The sequence below is a fragment of the Lolium rigidum genome, chromosome 6 (assembly GCF_022539505.1).
Source record: "Lolium rigidum isolate FL_2022 chromosome 6, APGP_CSIRO_Lrig_0.1, whole genome shotgun sequence".
NCBI classification, from domain to species: domain Eukaryota; kingdom Viridiplantae; phylum Streptophyta; class Magnoliopsida; order Poales; family Poaceae; genus Lolium; species Lolium rigidum.
The window spans coordinates 155,787,340-155,808,167 of record NC_061513.1 but is presented as its reverse complement, the minus strand read 5'-3'; positions in this window follow the sequence as shown (position 1 = coordinate 155,808,167).

Sequence of the window (20,828 nt, the reverse complement as noted above, 5' to 3'; positions counted from 1 at the left end):
CGGTGCTCTTAGGTGCCCGGGCACCATACGTAGATACGCGTATTTTTGCTTTGTAGTACACATACCTGAGGGTATACATACCTAAGTTACACATACCTAAGGTATACATACCTAAGATATGCATACTCAAGTGATACATACCTAAGATATTGCATACCTAAGGTGTACGTACACCGATACGTGTATATATATGTTAGGTATGTGTAACTTGCATGTGTGTATGTTAAGTATGTAAATGTTAGGTATGTGTAACTTGTATGTGTATATGTTAGGTATGTAAACCTTAGGTATGTGTAATTTAGACACGTACACTCCAGGTATGTACGAAATACACGTTTGGTGCCCATGCTCCTAGGTGCCCAATTGAGCTTCCTATATATATATATAATTATATATATATATATATATATATATATATATATATATATATATATATATATATATATATATATATGAGACGCGCTATTTGACTCCCAGGGAGCAGAATATTATTCTGCACCCGGGTCGAACAGTGCTCCAGTCACCGGCCAAGGCATCCGCGTCCTGCACCTAATCCCGCGTGTTGTAAGAAAACTGCACCGTTGTAAGAAAATTGTGTCCAAAGTCTGAGCGGCTGAACTGCCCCACGCGGCCACGACCCGCACCCAAATCCCTGTGGCTCTGCATGCGGCTCTGCATGCGGCGTAAGAAAATTACGTCTTCTTGCCAAAAGATGTAACGTCTTCTTGCCAAAAGATGTAACTCTACCCTTCGTAATGTGCACATCAGGTAAAATAAAATAGATCCGACTTAATACGATAATTAAGGCCAGCTCCATGAGCCATCAACCATATTAAAATACTGTCAATCTGTGCAAATCGACATTAGAAAGTTGTAATTCCGTGAACGTAAGAGAACTTAACTTTAGCAATTGACCTATGTTTATTTGTGGAAATAATCTACGGCTTTTTTCCAATCAACCTTTAGCTCTACAAAAAAACTTTTGATCTGCTAGCATTAGCAAGATAGAGGTCTCCTAAAATTGGCCGACATAAGAATTCTGAGAGCCAAGACTTGTACATCGGTTCCTTCTTCCAAAGATATTATGATGTCACACAAACGTCCAGCCACATCAAACATGGTAGACAGTTGGACAAAATAAAGGCAGTACAACAATTTAGGATACGTTTTGCCGGACGACGCAAATACAAGGATCAGATCATGACCAAGTGTACATTGCAGGGGCGGGGACACATGAATATTCAGCTATATACAGAAGTGGCACTTAAGGCTAGAGAGATCTACTACGAAAAGAATACACAGGATATGGGTGTATGCCCAGTAATTACATGTGAAACTACTTAGTGTATACGCAATTCAAGTCAGAGATAACTATAGCTCACGCATAAGTCATGTTAAACCCTGACAAAAGAAACTGCAGCTTCATATCACTTTCCTTACCACCGTCTTCCTTCACATCAGTAGATGCACAAAATGGAAATTCATTTGACACTCAATGGAGGGGGACATGTTGCCGTATTGTAACACATTCCAATTTCTAAGGCCATCCGCGCCGCAAGATATTGTGCATGACTTCTCTTAAAATAGTTTTTACGCCCTGAACAAAACGAGGAGACCAAACAAAATGAGGTATATATATATGGCATGGTTGTAACTTAATATCAATAGGGGTAAAACAACCATAGACAAAGATAACGATATAGACATAAGATAGAAAATCTGAATGCCCAACAAGCTAAGCAGTATAATTCAGCACAAAGCATAAGTTATTGATGCTATCTTAATCTTAACAATTGAAAAAAGTCCAGTCGAGTTTGCCACAAGTTGAGTTGGCATGGCTTTGGGAAAAGCCTTGTCAATTGAACGATATGGTAGGAATGAGATTTCAGGATGAAAAAAATAAATTGCAGGCGTGGTTTTACTGATAAAAAAAACAATACTTGCATTCAAGAATTGGACAATAAAAGTGACTAGGTGCAGATAAAAAAAGCAGTAGAGAATATGCAACATGTAACATTAAGTGTAAGAAGCCAGCATCATACAACCATTTAGATTTCTTTCACATTTTAGAATGGTCTATAGGAAGTTATAAAGTTATAGCTTACAAATCCTAAAATGTCATCTATGCTCAGAGGCCAGCAACTGGATATCATCACAATAACTTTGCCACATCGACCGTTCATAGTTATACAATAAAAGACCCATTAACAAATAATCAAACATATGTTTTACCTTAAAAAATAGAGTTAGCATGCTTTGTAGCTACACGAATGCAAATTTACAAGCTTTACATATAAGCAAAGACAGACATAATCCGTAGTTTACACGGGGTTCACGTGATCTGCAGCAAAAATGAATTGGATTGACATGCTCTAAACTGAAGTTAAATGAAATTAAGCTGAAACTAGAACTGTTGATTTAGATTGATAGATCCAAGCTATGCTAGAAACAAAATCAATAATCTATTCCAATGATGGATAAGTATGCCTTGGCAACATGCAGAAAAGTGAGCAAACCTTTTCTTTAATTTTTATATGAAAGACTGCATAGCTAGTCGTAAGTTGGTTGGCATTAACAAAAGAAAAAAAAGGCAAGGGACATCATATGCCAACATTGTATTGCAGTAAGACTATCATTAAAATATGAACCTTCAGAAATAAATGATACAAATGCTTACTTGCTTACATGCGCACCTGAAAAAAATGTGTGTATTCCTAAAAAAAAAGGCAAACTGAAGGTAAATTGCATTAGAAAATTGATCGCAACTGAAATACTTTTCTCATCTTAGAACTGGCTATAATGTGTCCTATCTCCTTTTTTGAGCTATACTGTTTTCTTCAATCTAATATAACTCCCAAAATCATTATAATTGCAAGTGAAAACAAATATCATATAGCCGACGTTTTATTTCCTAATCTTTTCAGTATAACCGAGATGACTTGTAATCTACATAGATCTAATAATGCATAAGTTTATTATATCATATACCCAATCTCGTATTGCTTAATCTAATACATTTGATAGACCAGAACAGACTACAAAATGGAGCTGAACCTGGTGAGTCATTAGACATGACAAGATTGGTAGCTCTATTTATAGGAAGACTGAAAAAAGATTGGTAGCAGGAGGCAGCCGTAGGTCCGATTTGGAGAGAAAAGCTCTTTTTGGTATGTTCCTGATATGTAACCCTGTACCTAGATGACCAGATCACCATCTCTATGCACATTTTTGTTCAGTCTTGGCTGATACAGGAAAAAGGCGCTCATTATCAGATCTTGTGGAGGCAGTAATAAAATTCGAGCACGCAGATTGAAAACAAGCAACACTTCAGTTGCCTTGCAACTTGCAAGGTCACGAATTTGAGGGTTGGCTGGACCTAGGGAGGACGGTGGGTGGTGGATCCATGGTGAGGGTTGATGGCGAGGCATGATGGCTTTCTTGGCCGAAATCAAAGAGCTGCGCGTGGATGGCGGAGTATCCAACGGGACTAGCCAGATCTGGCTGCCGGAGGCTCAGCGAGATCAGATCCGATGGGTGGAGCTGGGACTGCGGTGGTCCAGCATGGTGTTGAGAGGATAGTGGAAGATGCACGCGGAGAAGAAACGACCCATGTACCTGATGTACGTCCACGCCATGTTCCGCCGGCCACACGGCAGCGTCGAGTTCACCAGCCGACCACGGACCACGACGTTGCCGACGAAATCGACAGCGCCGTCGAGCGCGCCGCTGCTCGACTGGACTCCGAGGTCGCCGGCCACTCATCACGCCATCCGTCGAAAAGCTCGACTGCCGTAGCTGTACGCCGCCGCCGCCGCCTGGCATGCCTCACTAGTCACTTCCAAACCGCTCCGCTCCCCACGGTCGATTAGAATCGTAGGCCAGAAAAAAAAATCCACTCCGTCTTGAGTCGTGGGCTACCAGCCAAACCGTCCATGTAAAAAAAATTACATCAGGCGCGTGAGCTGTTTGCGGACCGCATGGTTTGGTCGAGCCAAATGGTTGTCCGACTCGGTCCACCGACCGGGTGTAGAATAAGTTATTTTGCACCCAGGGGGTTTAATAGAGTTTCTATATATATATATATATATATATATATATATATATATATATATATATATATATATAGTAAATTAACTTGTGCTCCTAGGTGCCCGGGCACCATACGTAGATACGCGTATTTTTGCTTTGTAGTACGCATACCTGAGGGTATACATACCTAAGTTACACATACCTAAGGTATTGCATACCTAAGGTGTACGTACACTGATACGTGTATATATATGTTAGGTATGTGTAACTTGCATGTGTGTATGTTAAGTATGTAAATGTTAGGTATGTGTAATTTGTATGTGTATATGTTAGGTATGTAAACCTTAGGTATGTGTAATTTAGACACGTACACTCTAGGTATGTACGAAATACACGTTTGGTGCCCATGCTCCTAGGTGCCCCAGTTGAGCTTCCTATATATAGTAAATTAACTTGTGCTCCTAGGTGCCCGGGCACCATACGTAGATACGCGTATTTTTGCTTTGTAGTACGCATACCTGAGGGTATACATACCTAAGTTACACATACCTAAGGTATACATACCTAAGATATGCATACTCAAGTGATACATACCTAAGGTATTGCATACCTAAGGTGTACGTACACTGATACGTGTATATATATGTTAGGTATGTGTAACTTGCATGTGTGTATGTTAAGTATGTAAATGTTAGGTATGTGTAATTTGTATGTGTATATGTTAGGTATGTAAACCTTAGGTATGTGTAATTTAGACACGTACACTCTAGGTATGTACGAAATACACGTTTGGTGCCCATGCTCCTAGGTGCCCCAGTTGAGCTTCCTATATATAGTAAATTAACTTGTGCTCCTAGGTGCCCGGGCACCATACGTAGATACGCGTATTTTTGCTTTGTAGTACGCATACCTGAGGGTATACATACCTAAGTTACACATACCTAAGGTATACATACCTAAGATATGCATACTCAAGTGATACATACCTAAGGTATTGCATACCTAAGGTGTACGTACACTGATACGTGTATATATATGTTAGGTATGTGTAACTTGCATGTGTGTATGTTAAGTATGTAAATGTTAGGTATGTGTAATTTGTATGTGTATATGTTAGGTATGTAAACCTTAGGTATGTGTAATTTAGACACGTACACTCTAGGTATGTACGAAATACACGTTTGGTGCCCATGCTCCTAGGTGCCCCAGTTGAGCTTCCTATATATAGTAAATTAACTTGTGCTCCTAGGTGCCCGGGCACCATACGTAGATACGCGTATTTTTGCTTTGTAGTACGCATACCTGAGGGTATACATACCTAAGTTACACATACCTAAGGTATACATACCTAAGATATGCATACTCAAGTGATACATACCTAAGGTATTGCATACCTAAGGTGTACGTACACTGATACGTGTATATATATGTTAGGTATGTGTAACTTGCATGTGTGTATGTTAAGTATGTAAATGTTAGGTATGTGTAATTTGTATGTGTATATGTTAGGTATGTAAACCTTAGGTATGTGTAATTTAGACACGTACACTCTAGGTATGTACGAAATACACGTTTGGTGCCCATGCTCCTAGGTGCCCCAGTTGAGCTTCCTATATATAGTAAATTAACTTGTGCTCCTAGGTGCCCGGGCACCATACGTAGATACGCGTATTTTTGCTTTGTAGTACGCATACCTGAGGGTATACATACCTAAGTTACACATACCTAAGGTATACATACCTAAGATATGCATACTCAAGTGATACATACCTAAGGTATTGCATACCTAAGGTGTACGTACACTGATACGTGTATATATATGTTAGGTATGTGTAACTTGCATGTGTGTATGTTAAGTATGTAAATGTTAGGTATGTGTAATTTGTATGTGTATATGTTAGGTATGTAAACCTTAGGTATGTGTAATTTAGACACGTACACTCTAGGTAACTTTCTGTCGAACTTACCTGAACTTCCCGTTTTCTTTAGAGGTACTGATTATACCACGAGTTTTTCAACCATTTGTCGGAACTATGCAAATGATATACCGTTGGATAGATAATGAAAAACCGCAACTTTTTCATGATCACACTTTTCACAGATTTTGCACGGTATAAATTTAATTTTGAAAATACGAAAACACTTCTATATGGCCAGAAAACGAACTTTTAGTTCGATTTTCGAACCGCTTATCGAAACTGTGCAAATGATATACCGTTGGAAAGATAATGAAATTGCGCAACTTTTTCATGTTTTACGTTTTTTCAAAATCCTCACAGTTTTTGAACAATTTTGAAAATACCGAAATTCGGACGTACTCAAAAAACGAGCGGACAGTAATTTGGACGATTTGTTTCAACCGTACGTCGGAATGATGCAAATGATATGGCGTTGGAAAGCTACGGACTAGGCGCAACTTTCATCTTCCAATTGTTTTCTCTAATTCCTTATAGTTTAAGAGAATAACTCGAATTACTGTCCGCCCGTTTTATGAGATGGGCACCGAATGATTTCCCCGCGATTTCTATGCGGTATATTTAAGCAATGCAAATGATATACAGTTGGAAAGGTGTAAAAAAGGCACATCTTTTTCATATATATCATTTTTGCCAAATCTAAATGGTTTAAAATTAATTTTAGAAGTTTTGAAATCATGTTTCCGGTATACTTTGCGAGATAACGACTTGAATTTGATGCATTAGATCTCTTTATTTGTTGTGAAATGTTGTAGGTAATGAAATTAGACTCCTAATCTATCAGATAAACCTTTGGGTGGCAATGGTTGAGGTGGTTGGTGATGAAAACAATGAGATTTGCACAATAGATTTTCGCCTCGCAAAAACAGAGCATTGAACTTCTCTCGACATGTGCTTGTACTTCTCGGGCAACGCGGTTCTACTTCTTGGTGCGGTTTCACGAAACCGTTCAGAAAAATTAATAAATTTTATCTAAACACTTTCTACTTCCCGTAGTTACCGCTTGTACTTCCTGCAATCACCACTCGTACTTCTCGGAATCACTGATTGTACTTCCCGCGGATGAGGGGATTTTTTTGTTTTTTGTGTATTTGTATTTTGTCGCCTTTTTGTACTTCCTATATTAAGTTTGTGTACTTCTTGTGTCGAATGGTTGTACTTCTCAACTTGAAGTCTTTGAACTTCTTCGCGAATAACGAGATTATTTTGTTTTTTTGTATATTTGAATTGTTATCGGTTTTCTTGTACTTCCTATAATAAGTGGTTGTACTGCCCGTGTCCAATGGTTGTACTTCTCGCTGTCAAGTATTTGAACTTCCTCGGGGATGATGAGATTATTTTATTTTCTTGTACATTCTGGTTTTTTCGGTTTTCTTGTACTTCCTACAATAAGTGGTTGTACTGCCAGTGTCGAATGGTTGTACTTCTCATTGTCAAGTATTTGAACTTCCTCGCGTATGACGGGATTGTTTTACTTTTTTACATTTGAAATTTGTCGGTTTTCTTGTACTTCTTACAATAAGTGGTTGTACTGCTCATGTCGTATGGTTGTACTTCTCATCATCAAATATTTCAACTTCCTCATGAATGACGGGATTATTTTGTTTTTTGTACTTTCTATATTAAGTGGGTGTACTGTGCCGAATGGTTGTACTTCTTACCTTCAAGCATTTGAACTTCTCCTCAAATGACGGGATTATTTTATTTTTTCTACATTTGTTTTTTGTAGGTTTTCTTGTACTTTCTATATTAAGTGGGGTGTACTACTCATGTGGAACGGGTGTACTTCTCATCGCCATATTTTTGAGGGTGCACATTCACTCCACATTAAAAGAAACATATGAAAAATTAAGGATGAAGTTTGTACGTTGCTATGTGAGCTTCTTCCAGTATATTTTATTATTTATTTTGCACTTCACGAAGAACTTTGCTCTTTCAAAGTTGATCATTTGTCCTTCCTCTAGTCACCACTTGTACTTCTCGGAATCATAACTTGCACTTCCCATGGGATAAATGTTTTTTGTTCATACCACTTGTACATTCTACTTCTTGTCATATTTCTATGCACTGCCCGCAATACGCATATTGTACTTCCATGTAGTTGATTTTTTTAGTTTCTATCAACTTCAAAAATAAATATTTGTGTACTTATTTATCAGCCAACCCTAAATAGGGGAACTGTTGTTTTGTTGGAAATATTTATTCAGTGCTTGTATGAAAAACATGTAAAGAAACTTCATTGGTATATTTTTGGAGTTCCCAGATTGACGCAATGTACTTTTGAGCTATTACCAGGGTTTGTACTTCTCAATGTTTGTTTGTGTACATGCCTAAGCTATCGGTGGGGAAGAGCCTCCGAGGAGGGAAAACGGGGCGTACGTAGGGCCACGGGAGCGAGCGCGAGGGAGACCAGGACTTTGAAGAGATTTCCTTTTCAATATTTTTCTACATTTGGACTTTCTCGGGTTTGTTGTACTTCCTATATTAACTGGTTGTACTGCTCGTGTCGAATGGTTGTACTTCTCGTTGCCAAGTATATGAACTTCCTGGCGGGTTACGTGATCCCGAAAAAATAGAGCATTAAATTGCCCGGTCACTTGAGCTTGCATTGCTCGTGCAATGAGCTTGAACTATCCGACGCGGTTTTACGAAATGTTGAACTGCCTACCTGCAAGGTTAACTAGGCGCATTTCAAGGTTGAACTGCCTGCCCTGTGAAGGTTGAACTGCCTGCCCTATCAATCTATCAAGGATATCGATGGGATAATATTGTATGCCCGTTTTGGAGTGACGGACACCATAAGATTTTTCCGCAGTTCCCAAATGATATATTCAAACAATAGGAATGATATACCATTGGAAAGGTGTCAACAAGGTGCATCTTTTTTGTATTTAACATTTGTCCCGAATCCGAACGGTTTAAAACTAATTTTAGAAATTTTAAAGTCATGTTTTTGGTGTTCTTTGCACATAATCAGTTTAATTTGATGGGTTAAATCTCTTGATTTATTGTGAAATGTAATAGGTAATTAAATTAGACACATACTGTACCATATAAAGCTTTTGGTGCTAACGATTGAGGTGGTCGGTGATAAAAACGATGAGATTTGCACAATAGATTTCGGCCCCGCAAAAAACAGAGCATTGAACTGCGCGGTGACATGAGATTGCACTGCTCGTGCACTGAGCTTGAACTGCTCGACGCGGTTTACGAAATATTGAACTGCCTACCTGCAAGCTAAAATTAAACTGCCTCACTTGAAAGGTTGAGCTTCCTCACTTGAAAGGTTGAGCTTCTACTTATCGAATATATCATTTGGACGTAGCCAATAAATTATTTGCATATTTTATTTGTACTTAGTGAATAAATCATTTGTACTTGGCCAGTAAAAAGCATGCACTGGTTGTTATGAAGTATTTGTACTTCCATGTATCAAAGTAATATACATCAACAATAGTAATATGCACATGGCAGCTTGATTCAATAGCAATCAAAAGGCAAAATTGTTGCTATTTTGAAGATGTCAATTTTAGCCAATTTGTGTACTTCCTGAAACTGTCCGCCATTTTTTCTACTCATGTGCATCAATAATTTTAACACTACCTTGATTAAATCATATACAAAACAATGTGGGGAAGGAATGGTGGCCGCAAGTTTGAAGCCGGAGGGCATATGGCGGCGATGTGGCGTATCACCTGGAGGACGAACCGGCGGGAGGCCCCTTGCACCACTACGGCCGTGGGTGACTTGTATGTCGCGCGGAAGACTCATGACCGGTATAATCCTCATGACAAGATGTCCATTTTTCGATAGAAGATTTCTTTGCAGGAAGGTGGTCACTTCCCGTTATAAATTTTGTATGTGTAAACAGTTTTACTTCTAGGTAGATTTAAAAAAATACTACTCTCTTTTGTCTATTTTGTACGTTCTCTATTTTTTTTTAAATACTACGATGTATCTTTACTGTCAGCGTCCAATAACTGTACTGCCGGTGTCTAATACTTTTACTGCCGTCGTTGGGAATCGTTTCATGCCATCTGAACAGCTTAGAATAACACCAAGAAAATTAATCTCTGTCCTCAACTGAAATAAACCATTTCATTCTTGAGCTTTTTACCATCGCACATGGTGCTAAATTATTTACTAACGAGTTTGTCTTATCATCTTAGCAGTCAACACCATGTCTTTCTTGTCCTACTTATCTTCTGACGGACGCCGCTTTATGCCTCTTTCTTTTCTGTATTATATTCGTTCCTTATGATATGCACATATTCGTTCCTTATGATATGCACCTGCGGAAGAGCTTCATCAGTAGAAACAAAACGAAGAGCCATTCTTGATGGGTTCATGGAGCGGAGCTTCCTGCAGCGACCCAGGCACCCAGCGCGCAGCGGTGGCAGTATACAGATCTCGCGCCGGCAGTACAGAGCATAACATCAGTGCAGTTCGAGCTTGCTCTAGCAATTCAGTAATCTTTGTTTTATTACTAATACACATTGGATTTGGAGGGGAAATCATAAAAGCAAATTGATTCCAATCTCACGGACATAACATCAAACAAGTAAAGCGCACTAGCTCACCAAGGAAATGGATTCCAATCTCGTCTGTACTGCATCGATTTGCCATCACTACTTTTCCTGTTTCATATGAACTACCGAACGCATCAAATAGGTGATGCTTTTGCAGGGAAACAAGCTGAGCTGGCGGTCATGGAGATTGGGGAAGCACAGGTTGTGCAGCATCAGCAGACCAGGAAGTGCCCGCTGGGAACACTCACGACCGGTGTCAGGGAGGTCTCCTACAGCAGTGCACTCGCGGTGCTCGAGGAATGGGGAAATCGGGGGCGGGCCAGCGGGGAACCTCAGGTAGCGACGCGCAGGCGACCGTGGAGGCAGCGCTAGCAGAGGCCGGCAAGCCAGGCTGGAGGAGGCCGGGCGGCCGCGCTACAGGAGGCCGGCAGCGGCTCAGGGAAGATCGGGCGGCCACGCCGGGGAAGGCGGCGGCGCTGGGAAGGTCGGGCAGAAACTCCGATTGCAAGGGGAGGTGGCGGGGCTGGCTGCAGCCAGGCATCCACGGTGGTTGCCATGGGAGGCAGCGGAGGAGCCCCGACGGTTGGCAGGGGAGGCGGCCGCGACCTGGTTCCTCCGCGCATCGGGAATTTCAGTGGAGAAGAGGCCCGGTCAGGCGGTCGTGTGCCGTCCGCCGGTGGGATCCTAGCTGGCCGGCCGGCAGCAGTGAGGCGGCGTTGGGTGGGGCTTGGCCAGCGGAGAAGAAACGTTTGGGAGACAGGGAAAATGATGCGGGTTGGGGCTCGGTGGCTTTTCCGAGATCGCGTCCCTTATAGACCTGTTAGTGCTCAGAATATTATTCTGATATATATATATATATATATATATATATATATATATATATATTCTGCTATTCTCGAACCGGTTCGAGAATAACTATTCTCGAACCCTTTCTGAACTTCCCGCTGCATAGCATGTGAACTTCCGGACGGAACCCCAGAATTTCATGTTTTGGCGGACATTGTTTTGAGGCCAGTTTTTGAGCCACTTATCAGAATGCTGCATATGATATAGCGTTGGAAAGATATGGAAATTTCGAAACTTTTTTGTGCTGAAAGTTTTTCCAAATTACGAACAGTTTGAAACTAATTTCAAATATACAAAACTACGTTTTCGCGGATTTCTCCATTTTCGGACAGTTGTTTGCGCTTAATTTTTACACCGCTTGTCGTATTAATACATATGATATACCATTGGAAAGATATAAAAATTGCGCACCATTTTTGTCTTGGATGTTTTTCCAAATTTTGTACGGTTTAAAATTAATTTGGAATATACAAAAAAGTTTTCGCGGATTTCTATACATTCATAAGGTTATTTGGATCCATTTTTTCAACCGTATGTCGGATTGATACAAATGATACCCCGTTGGAAAGCTGTTGACTAGGCACAAACTTTTGGTGTTGAACATTTTTCCAAACTACTAACGGTTTAAGAACAGATTTCGAAAAACTTGATTTGGTTTCCGCTCGGAAAAACAGAGTACCTAAACATCCCTCGTATATGGAAGTGAACTTCCAGGTTTCTATTAGTGAACTTCGAAACTTGGTATAAATGTTTTTAATGTTGGTTTTGTTCGTAGTTCTTGAACTTCTTATCCGGATGCAAATAATCCGGGTGCAAATAATATACCACTAGAAAGACATCCATTTTGTGCAACTTCTTCATGTTGATTATTTTCCAAAATTTCTTACGATTTAGCAGCAATTTCAAATATACAAAACTCTGATATATTTTTCTTTATAGTGGACTTCCATGCTTTACATAGTAGGAACGTTTGAATTTTTCACTATTTTTGAAGCTAGACTGAGTATTTTATAATAAATTTCTGGAGTTCCATGAGTGAATTTCATGGTATTTATTGTTTGTTTTTTTCCATACGGACAAGACAACATTGATTGACAAGAATGAACTTTTATACAATAGAAATGTGAACTTTCTGTATGGATCTTTTTCTCAACGACTACCCAATAAAAAAAAGTGCAATTTTCTACACAGAACTTTTCTCAAAAAAAATGAACTTATGTATTAATAAAAATGACATCCTGATTTAAAAAAGGGCAAACTTTTTAGAGGCATTCAAAGAACTTCCCGCCAAAAAAACTTCACCTAGATTAGAAGCAAACTTCTCATGGTAGATGAAGTGAACTTCCGAACACACATTTTATATCTCAACATCTTTTTACGAGACATCACATATACCACAATTTCAAAGATGATCTGTAAAATAGGAGGTGGCACACAATGCATATAGAGATGCTCAACTCGGCCGGAGTCCAATAACTGAACTACTCTTGGCCTTAAACCAAACTTACACTGAAAAACTAGCTAACTTAACTTCACAGCAACTCAGGGCAGCGAACCAAGTCATTACAATGAAGCTTTTCCCGATGCCCTAGGAGATAAAGCCATTGATGGCCAGACCACCACCAGGGCTCATCGTAGTCCACCGATCCGAGTCTTTTGCATGGAGCTGACTTCCAACTGCTGCTACCTTTGTCTTGGAAGTCCAGCCCCTTGATTCACATAAATGGCATCAAATTTGTTAGGCCAAAATAGACTACTTCAAACAAATAGAAAGGTGAACCGTAAAAAACTGAACTGATTTGAGACCAGAAACTTGAGCACATATCCATGGTGTTAGAAAGTCGAAACAAGCATCAGTACAAAATGAAATGTAAGCTTTCTTTTCTAAGAAAACTGAACTTCTACCTTTTTTCAGTCAGAAACACATCAGCACGTACATAGTAGCAAGACTGAATCCCCAGTTCAGGCGTCGTAAACTACCCAGCAGTGGTTTCTTTTAGCATAGTGAACTACTGTTAATTTCAGAGGGTACGTTTTATAATAAAAGTTGACATCACAAGGAAATACTGAACTTCATATCTTGCATTTAAGACACATCATTTTTCATTTACACCAAAATACTAAACCTCATATTTCTTGCATTTTCTAATCCTGCTTTAGATGTCGATGTAATTATGTAATGAATAAATTCAAAGGAGTTAACGCAAATTTAACAATTTTTGCCAAATTTGAACTCATTCACATATAGAATTATAGTTATTAACAAAGGTCATATGATTGAATCTACCTGTTATATGTCACAATCTTATGGATGAAATCAACTTGGAATGAACTTTGCAAACAATAAAACAGAAGTTCGATTAAAAATTGAATTTTAAGATGGAAATAAATAACAAGTGCACTGTCTAAACTGAAACAAATGAACTTCCTGAAACTAAGAATTTTACCGAGGACATTTTTCTTCTATCTTAATTTAAGAGGAATGTGAACTCCATATATTTGACCAAATCGAACTGTTCACAATTAGGAAGTAAACTGCTTAGTGACGTAAGACACACAAGCAAGTACGGACAAGAATAAAATCACATGCATCAGTAGCATTTTGCATAGCAGACAACCGAGCATAGCGACAACCGTGGGAGGAGCAGGCTCCAGGCTGACCTGGGCATGAAAGACCCGCCGTAGCCGTGGACTCCTAGGACGGCGCAGGGTGAACTCCCATGTTGGTTTCACGTGCTAGCTTGCTCCGCATGTTGCACCACCATGATGGACACGTGGCCGCTCGCCATCGAGTCCAGCTCGTGTGACCACAATGAAACCGGACTTCACGAGAAAGGGTGCCGGAGTTCACCGGCACCCTACGTGGTGAACATCTACAAGATGAAAAGTGAACTTCCGCTGTAAACAAATTGAGCTTCTACTTTTTATAGTCAGACAGGCAACGACACAAATAAACAGTATATAAACCAGACTGAGGAGCTAAAACAAGAACTTGTCCTGCAAAAAAATGCTACCATGGTATTAACAATAGTGTTAAGGCCACTGCGCCATATGGACTTACTCAAAAAATGCTACCAGGGTATTAACTATACTTAGGACTTCTACTATCATATACATCACCAATTAGGAGAAGTTAACTCCACAGATTAGAAGAATTGAACTCCGATGATGAAAAATAATTTTTGCACATTGTTTGGTTTCTATAGGTGCACCTCACAATGTTTTTTGTACAGAACTTCATATGTCAACGAAGTGCACGTCCTAACAAAAATATAAGTTTCTCAAGCAGCAGTGAAGCTTGCAACCCAAAAAAAAATGAATTAGTTTTAGCACCTATAGCAAGAACACGTACCGATGGAAAGGCCTCGCGCTGCTACAACAACGCCTACTGCATTCTCAGCTCGACAACACCAAGAAAACTGTGTGATTCTGATATTGGAACAATATTGGGACAGTGTTCTACCTGTTTATACACACCTGCACTTCCAGCAAGGGGGTAGGACTCTGGCGTACGCAGGGGCAACGCGCGAGCTCTGAGCACGGTGGACTCCCAATGGGGGCACAGTGAACTTCCCGGATGAAATCACCTCGAGGTAAAACAGGAAGAATTTGAGTGCTCGGGCCCCGTGAAGGTGATTTTTTCATACATAAGTAATAATAGATGAATTGGAACACACACATGACATCCTATAGCTTGTGAATACTGAATATCGGGACAGCTAGTAGAATAAAGATAGTTAAGCCATGCACACTACCAGATGACAAATTGCAGCGAGACAAACACAAGATGAACTTCTAGCATGAGACGAACTGGACTTCACTTTTTTAAAAGTTCAGAACTTCTGAATTATATTATGATTACTACGATTTTTTTTACCAACAACTACCACAAAGGCATAGTGTGCATTACCTGGTCCATGGGGGCATCAGATTAAAAAGAAGTTCCCAATTTCTGACATATTAGACAATCTACTGCATGGCAGTTTAAAAGAAAACAGTAACATAGCTGAATAATGTTATATCAATCATAGAGATCAATATCATGAACTCCTAGCACTCAAATTCATAAGAATATTAGACAAACTGAACTTCTCAGGCAAAATGCTAAGCATTTTTTCAATCAAACAGTGACAGAGAAACATAGCAGGAGACAAAACAACCTAATACATGATTCCAGATTGCAGAATATAGAAGCACGCTTAAATGAAAACAAGCAGGGATCGATTGTTAAGGTGTAACTTTGTGTATATTATGTTGAACTAATATCGTATCTCTCTTTACACAGAAAATAGTGATGGGTATGTGCTTATTTGCATTGCGATCAGAAACAAATCAAATGAGTAGGTTCAACAAGCAGCAGCATATATTTTGCAAGTAAGGCAAGTACCATGCTACGAAGCATTAAAAAATTGGCAATTGATAGAGAGAACTGTGACAGGAGAGAGGAGCTAACTTCTTACCAGTAGCAGAACAAGAATGGAACCTCATATACACACGAATCCAGTAGGAAAGAAGTGTCTTTTTTTATTTTGATTTTACTTACACGGTAGCATACCTTCTTGGGAGAGTCTGAACTTCCCCAAAATCAGTCTTGAGCTTCATGGCACATGACGGGCTGGAGTCTCACAAGAACAATTCAACTCACAGCACCGCAAATCCCCCTTCACTATAACTACTGGGTACCCTCATACCACGTTATTGTGAGATGACGGCGATAGTGCGGGACGAAGTAAAATTCCTGGAAGAAAAGACAAACTCCTATCATGAGATGAACTGGATTTCCCATATGTTCAAAGTGAACTCGGCTGCAAATAAGGTGATATTTCAGCAAGACGAGGTGAACTACCGACTAATTCAAAGTGAACTTTTCGGGCGCTCAAATTGAACTTCCGGTATTCAAAGCAAGGACTAAATTATAAAGGTTAACTTCTTGTTTTTCCTTGTTCAAATAACTACTATATGCTTAACTCAAAACAAAACCAGAAATATGGAGTTTGTAGCTTGACAAAAGTCCCAAACAAAAACGATTATCTCAACATCTACAACAGCCACCTGCACCTGCTCTAAATTAGGCCGAACTTCTTTTTTAATGTTAGTGTGAACTGCCGTTGCATGCAGAGGTATTTTTCATGCTCAGCTTATGGAAGCAATTTATTTAGAGCAGCCTACATGCGAGGTGTGTACGACGCGTTTATGCAAGTGCATACCTGCAGAATGTCAGATTGTATGGGAGACGTGCAGAGCAGATCGAGGAGCTCGGGAAGGTCCGCATTAGCTCGTGGGAAACCCACATCAGCCCTCAGGGGAGTTCGGAGCAGCACCGCATCACCTGGGTAGCGCAGAGGGCAGTTCTGAGCAGCACCGTCCGGAGTTCGGAGCAGCAGCAAGGTACGGGTCTGGTTGTGAGGTCGTTGGCGAGACCAAGTACCAGGGGCAACGGCGGCAGCTTTGTGTCTATATCTGAACTTCACATTTCTTCATTTGTGAACTTCAAAATTCAGTTAACTAATAAAATCAAATTTGGAAAGGCTAAATCAACCTAGTAGGAATATCTAAACTAGCAGGAGATGTGAACTTCACCAATTAGGAAGCGACAGCTGCTGGCGGGAGATGGTGGAGATGCGGTGGCATGGGTCGGGCGCCCCTGCGCCAGCCGGTCGCGCAATAGGGGAAGGGAGTGGCGCCTCCGACAGTTGGTGGGGGCGGCAGGGGCCATGCGCGTGGCAGGTGGTGGGGGCGGCGGTCGCTGGGGCGCACAGCAGGCGGTGAGGGCGGTGGTCGCCGGGACGCGCAGCAAGCTGACCTGGGCATGAGAGACTCGCTGAAGCCGTGGACTCCCGACACATTGCTTCCATGATGTGAGTGGAAGTTCAGTGGCAGCGGTCTACCTGGGGAGAAGTGAACTAAATAAAATGAACTTTCTTGCCAATAAAACTTAACTTCGACAAAAAATTGACTTCTACAAGGAACTAAATAAACAATTGTACTATCTAAACCAGATGGATGAAATTAAATAAACAAGTAGCAAGAGAGCTAAACTTCATGAATTTGGAGAAGTGGGATTAGAAGAAGTTAACTTCACCCATAGTGCACTCATACCTGAGAGAACATCGTCGGCATTCTGTAGCTTCTCAGGTATGCGCAAACGCTAAACTAAGTTCTTGCCAACGAGAGAATGAACTTTAATACAGGAAAAAGGGAACTTCCCGATTAGAATAGAGCAAGCACTCATACACACAGCTAAGCACAGAAGAGTGAACTTTCTGAGAAAAAATAAGTGAACTTCTCCGTAGCAAATATAAATAAACTTCACCCATACTGCACTCGTCCTGGCAATGCTCCTGAGAGAATATCGTCGGCATCCTCTAGCTGCTCGAGTATTGCGCAAACGCAAACTAACTTCCTGCCAACAGAGAATGAACTTTAGGACAGGAAAAAGCGAACCTCCTGAATTTTTTTTATTGTAGAAGTAACATGTTATCAGACATACATCAACATATAAATGAATAGTTGAACTCCTAGGCAAGAGAAAAACGAACTTCCATCTTGCCATATTCTCTATCAATACAAAACAAAAATGGAAATAGCAAAAGGCAAAGTGAAAATGTGACTGTCTAGTATTAACAAATGAACTTTTTGATGCGGACGAATTAAAATTCCAGTAAATGAACTGAAATTCTCACACGGACAAAGTGAACTTCATATAACATTATATACTTTTCTGAGAAAAAATGTTAATTCTGCGATTTTACATAGCAAACTGATGTAACCTGAATAGTGAACTCCTATTTCACTACAAGAGATGGGAGATTTGTTGACGAAAACCCTGGTGACAAAAATGCATACCGTCATGGATGTGTCCTTATAGGTGACGAATTCATCTTTCGTCAAGCATTTAAGGTAATGCTTGACGGTATGATTTCTCGTCAAGAAAAAATCGTCACCCATTACCCAAGCGGGAAGGGCTTCCATCGTGTCCGTTAATAGGTGACGAAATCAAAGATCGAGGTGACGAAATATTACTAAGTTACTTTATTAAATGTTATTAGTTTTATATATCATGCGTGACCCGGTTGTCGGAACATATTTAATTAAGTAAAAATTGTGGTTTGGAAGAATCGAACAAGGGCTTCGGCGTGACCGACGCGGAGTCTTACCGCTAAGGTAGATATGGAATTTTGATCCGGATCCGTAAGTAGTCTATTCTACATATTTATTTCAATGGTGTGATCTAGATGTTACGACATAATAATTCCCTTATTAATATTTATGTCGGCCGAGGGTGCCTCGTTTAAGTCGCGCCGCTAGCGGACACGGCCTATATAGGTGCTCTTGCTAACGGTCGAATCGACTAGGGTTCTCGTCGAGGTGAGAAGAATTCCGTGAAGGCTCCATTGTGGTGGCGGCGAGACGCATCATCGGTGAGTTGTCCTGATTGTTCGTTAGGTCTAGATTTTTTAATCGGTTGTCAAGATCTGTTCGAAGAACGTTGGCATGTTCTTAACTGAATTGTAGGCAATGGATCGAAGTTGGATAACTGATGGCACCCAGAAGTTCACAACAAAGTACATGGCAGGTGTTAGGGATTTCATCAATTTTGCGCGAGAACACTTGGACAATACAGATGAACCAATCTTGTGCCCTTGCAAGGACTCGCCTAAATCCGATACGTCAGGATATAAAAACAGTCGAGGATCACTGCAATTGTTCAGGTATGTCCATGACGTATACAAGATGGACTAGACATGGGGAAGATTTTAGTGATGACGAAGGGCGGGATAGAAACGATGATGGTGCGTATGATAATGACAACGATGAAGAGGAAGACAATGGTGTTTGTTATGTTGATGATTCGTCTAGTATGATCGATGAACTGCAGAAGTCTGGAAATAAAGGTCCTGACCTGCCAAATCCGTATGCTAATCTAATTGAGTCAGCTAAAAAAGAACTTTATGAGGGATGCACCTCTTTCACTAGGTTGTCGTTCATCATTAAGCTCCTTCATGTCAAATCATACAGCCGGATAACAAACAGAGGATTTGATCTCTTACTTCAGCTTTTACGTACAGCTTTGCCAGATGTGGACTTTCCCAAATCATATGCTGATGCTAAGAGTGTTCTTTCTGATGTTGGGCTTGGTTATGAGACAATTCATGCATGCAAGTTTGATTGTTCTTTATTTTGGGGAGATCACAAGGACGATACGAACTGCCATGTTTGTGGATTATCAAGATATAGAGACCCTACTGGAAAAAGAAAATCCCTCACAAGGTGTTAAGGTACTTTCCTATAATTAAAAGGTTGCAGAGACTATTTGTTAAAAAGGAAATGTCGACACATACAAGATGGCACAAAGAGAAGAGGGTTGTTGAGCGCAATGTACTGAGGCACCCTGCTGATGGTGAGGCATGGAAGCACTTTGATGGCAAGTTTGATTGGTTTGCTAAAGATCCTCGTAACATAAGACTAGGTTTTGCCACGGACGGCTTCGATCCTTTTGGAAGTATGAGTAATCCTTACAGTATGTGGCCTGTTTTTGTGATTCCTTACAACTTCCCACCATGGATGTGCATGGATCAATCGAATTACATGATGGCATTGCTAATCCCCGGAAAGTATTCCCCAGGGAAAGATTTTCATGTATTTATGCAGCCACTGATAAAAGATATGATCCAGCTATGGAGTGGTGTGGAGACATTTGATGCATGCACAGAGGAATATTTCCCATTGCATGCTGCGTTTCTTTGGTCTATTCATGATTATCCTGGATATGCCACTATGTCAGGCCGAAGCACAAGAGGATTTCATGCGTGTGTGCATTGCGATGAGAATCCTTGCGCTGAACCTTTGAAAAACAAAATTGGATATATTGGGCATCGGCGATTGACATAGGCATCCCAAATGGGCCTGCCAAATATAGTACCCGGGGTTTATTGAAGGCCCACTACCCGAGGAATAAGAAGATTCGGAAGCCCAAGATGTGTTAAAGGAAAAGATAGAGTTGTAATAGGAAGTGTTATTTGTAATCTGGCGGGATGAGTTAGAAACCGTCCCGGACTCTGTAACTTGTACAAAACGAAACCCTCGGCTCCACCTCCTATATAAAGGGGAGTCGAGGGACGAAGAGATCATCGAATCATTGTCCGCAAACCCTAGTTTTCATATTCGTCGAGCACTTTTCGGCTGAAACCTTCGAGATCTACTTGCCCTCTACTTCTAACTAAACCCTAGCCTACAATCCATAGGCATTGATAAGTTAATCCCTTGTCAATTGGCGCCGTACGTGGGAATTAGAGGCGTAAGGATCCGATCTCGATGGCACGTTCAAGATCTTCGACATCGTCAACCGGAAGCAACACTATGGATCGAGGTAAACGAGATCGCTGCTGGTCTTGTTGATTTTGTTCCTCACCCACCCTCCCGTTTGGATGCATATGCGTATATGGCG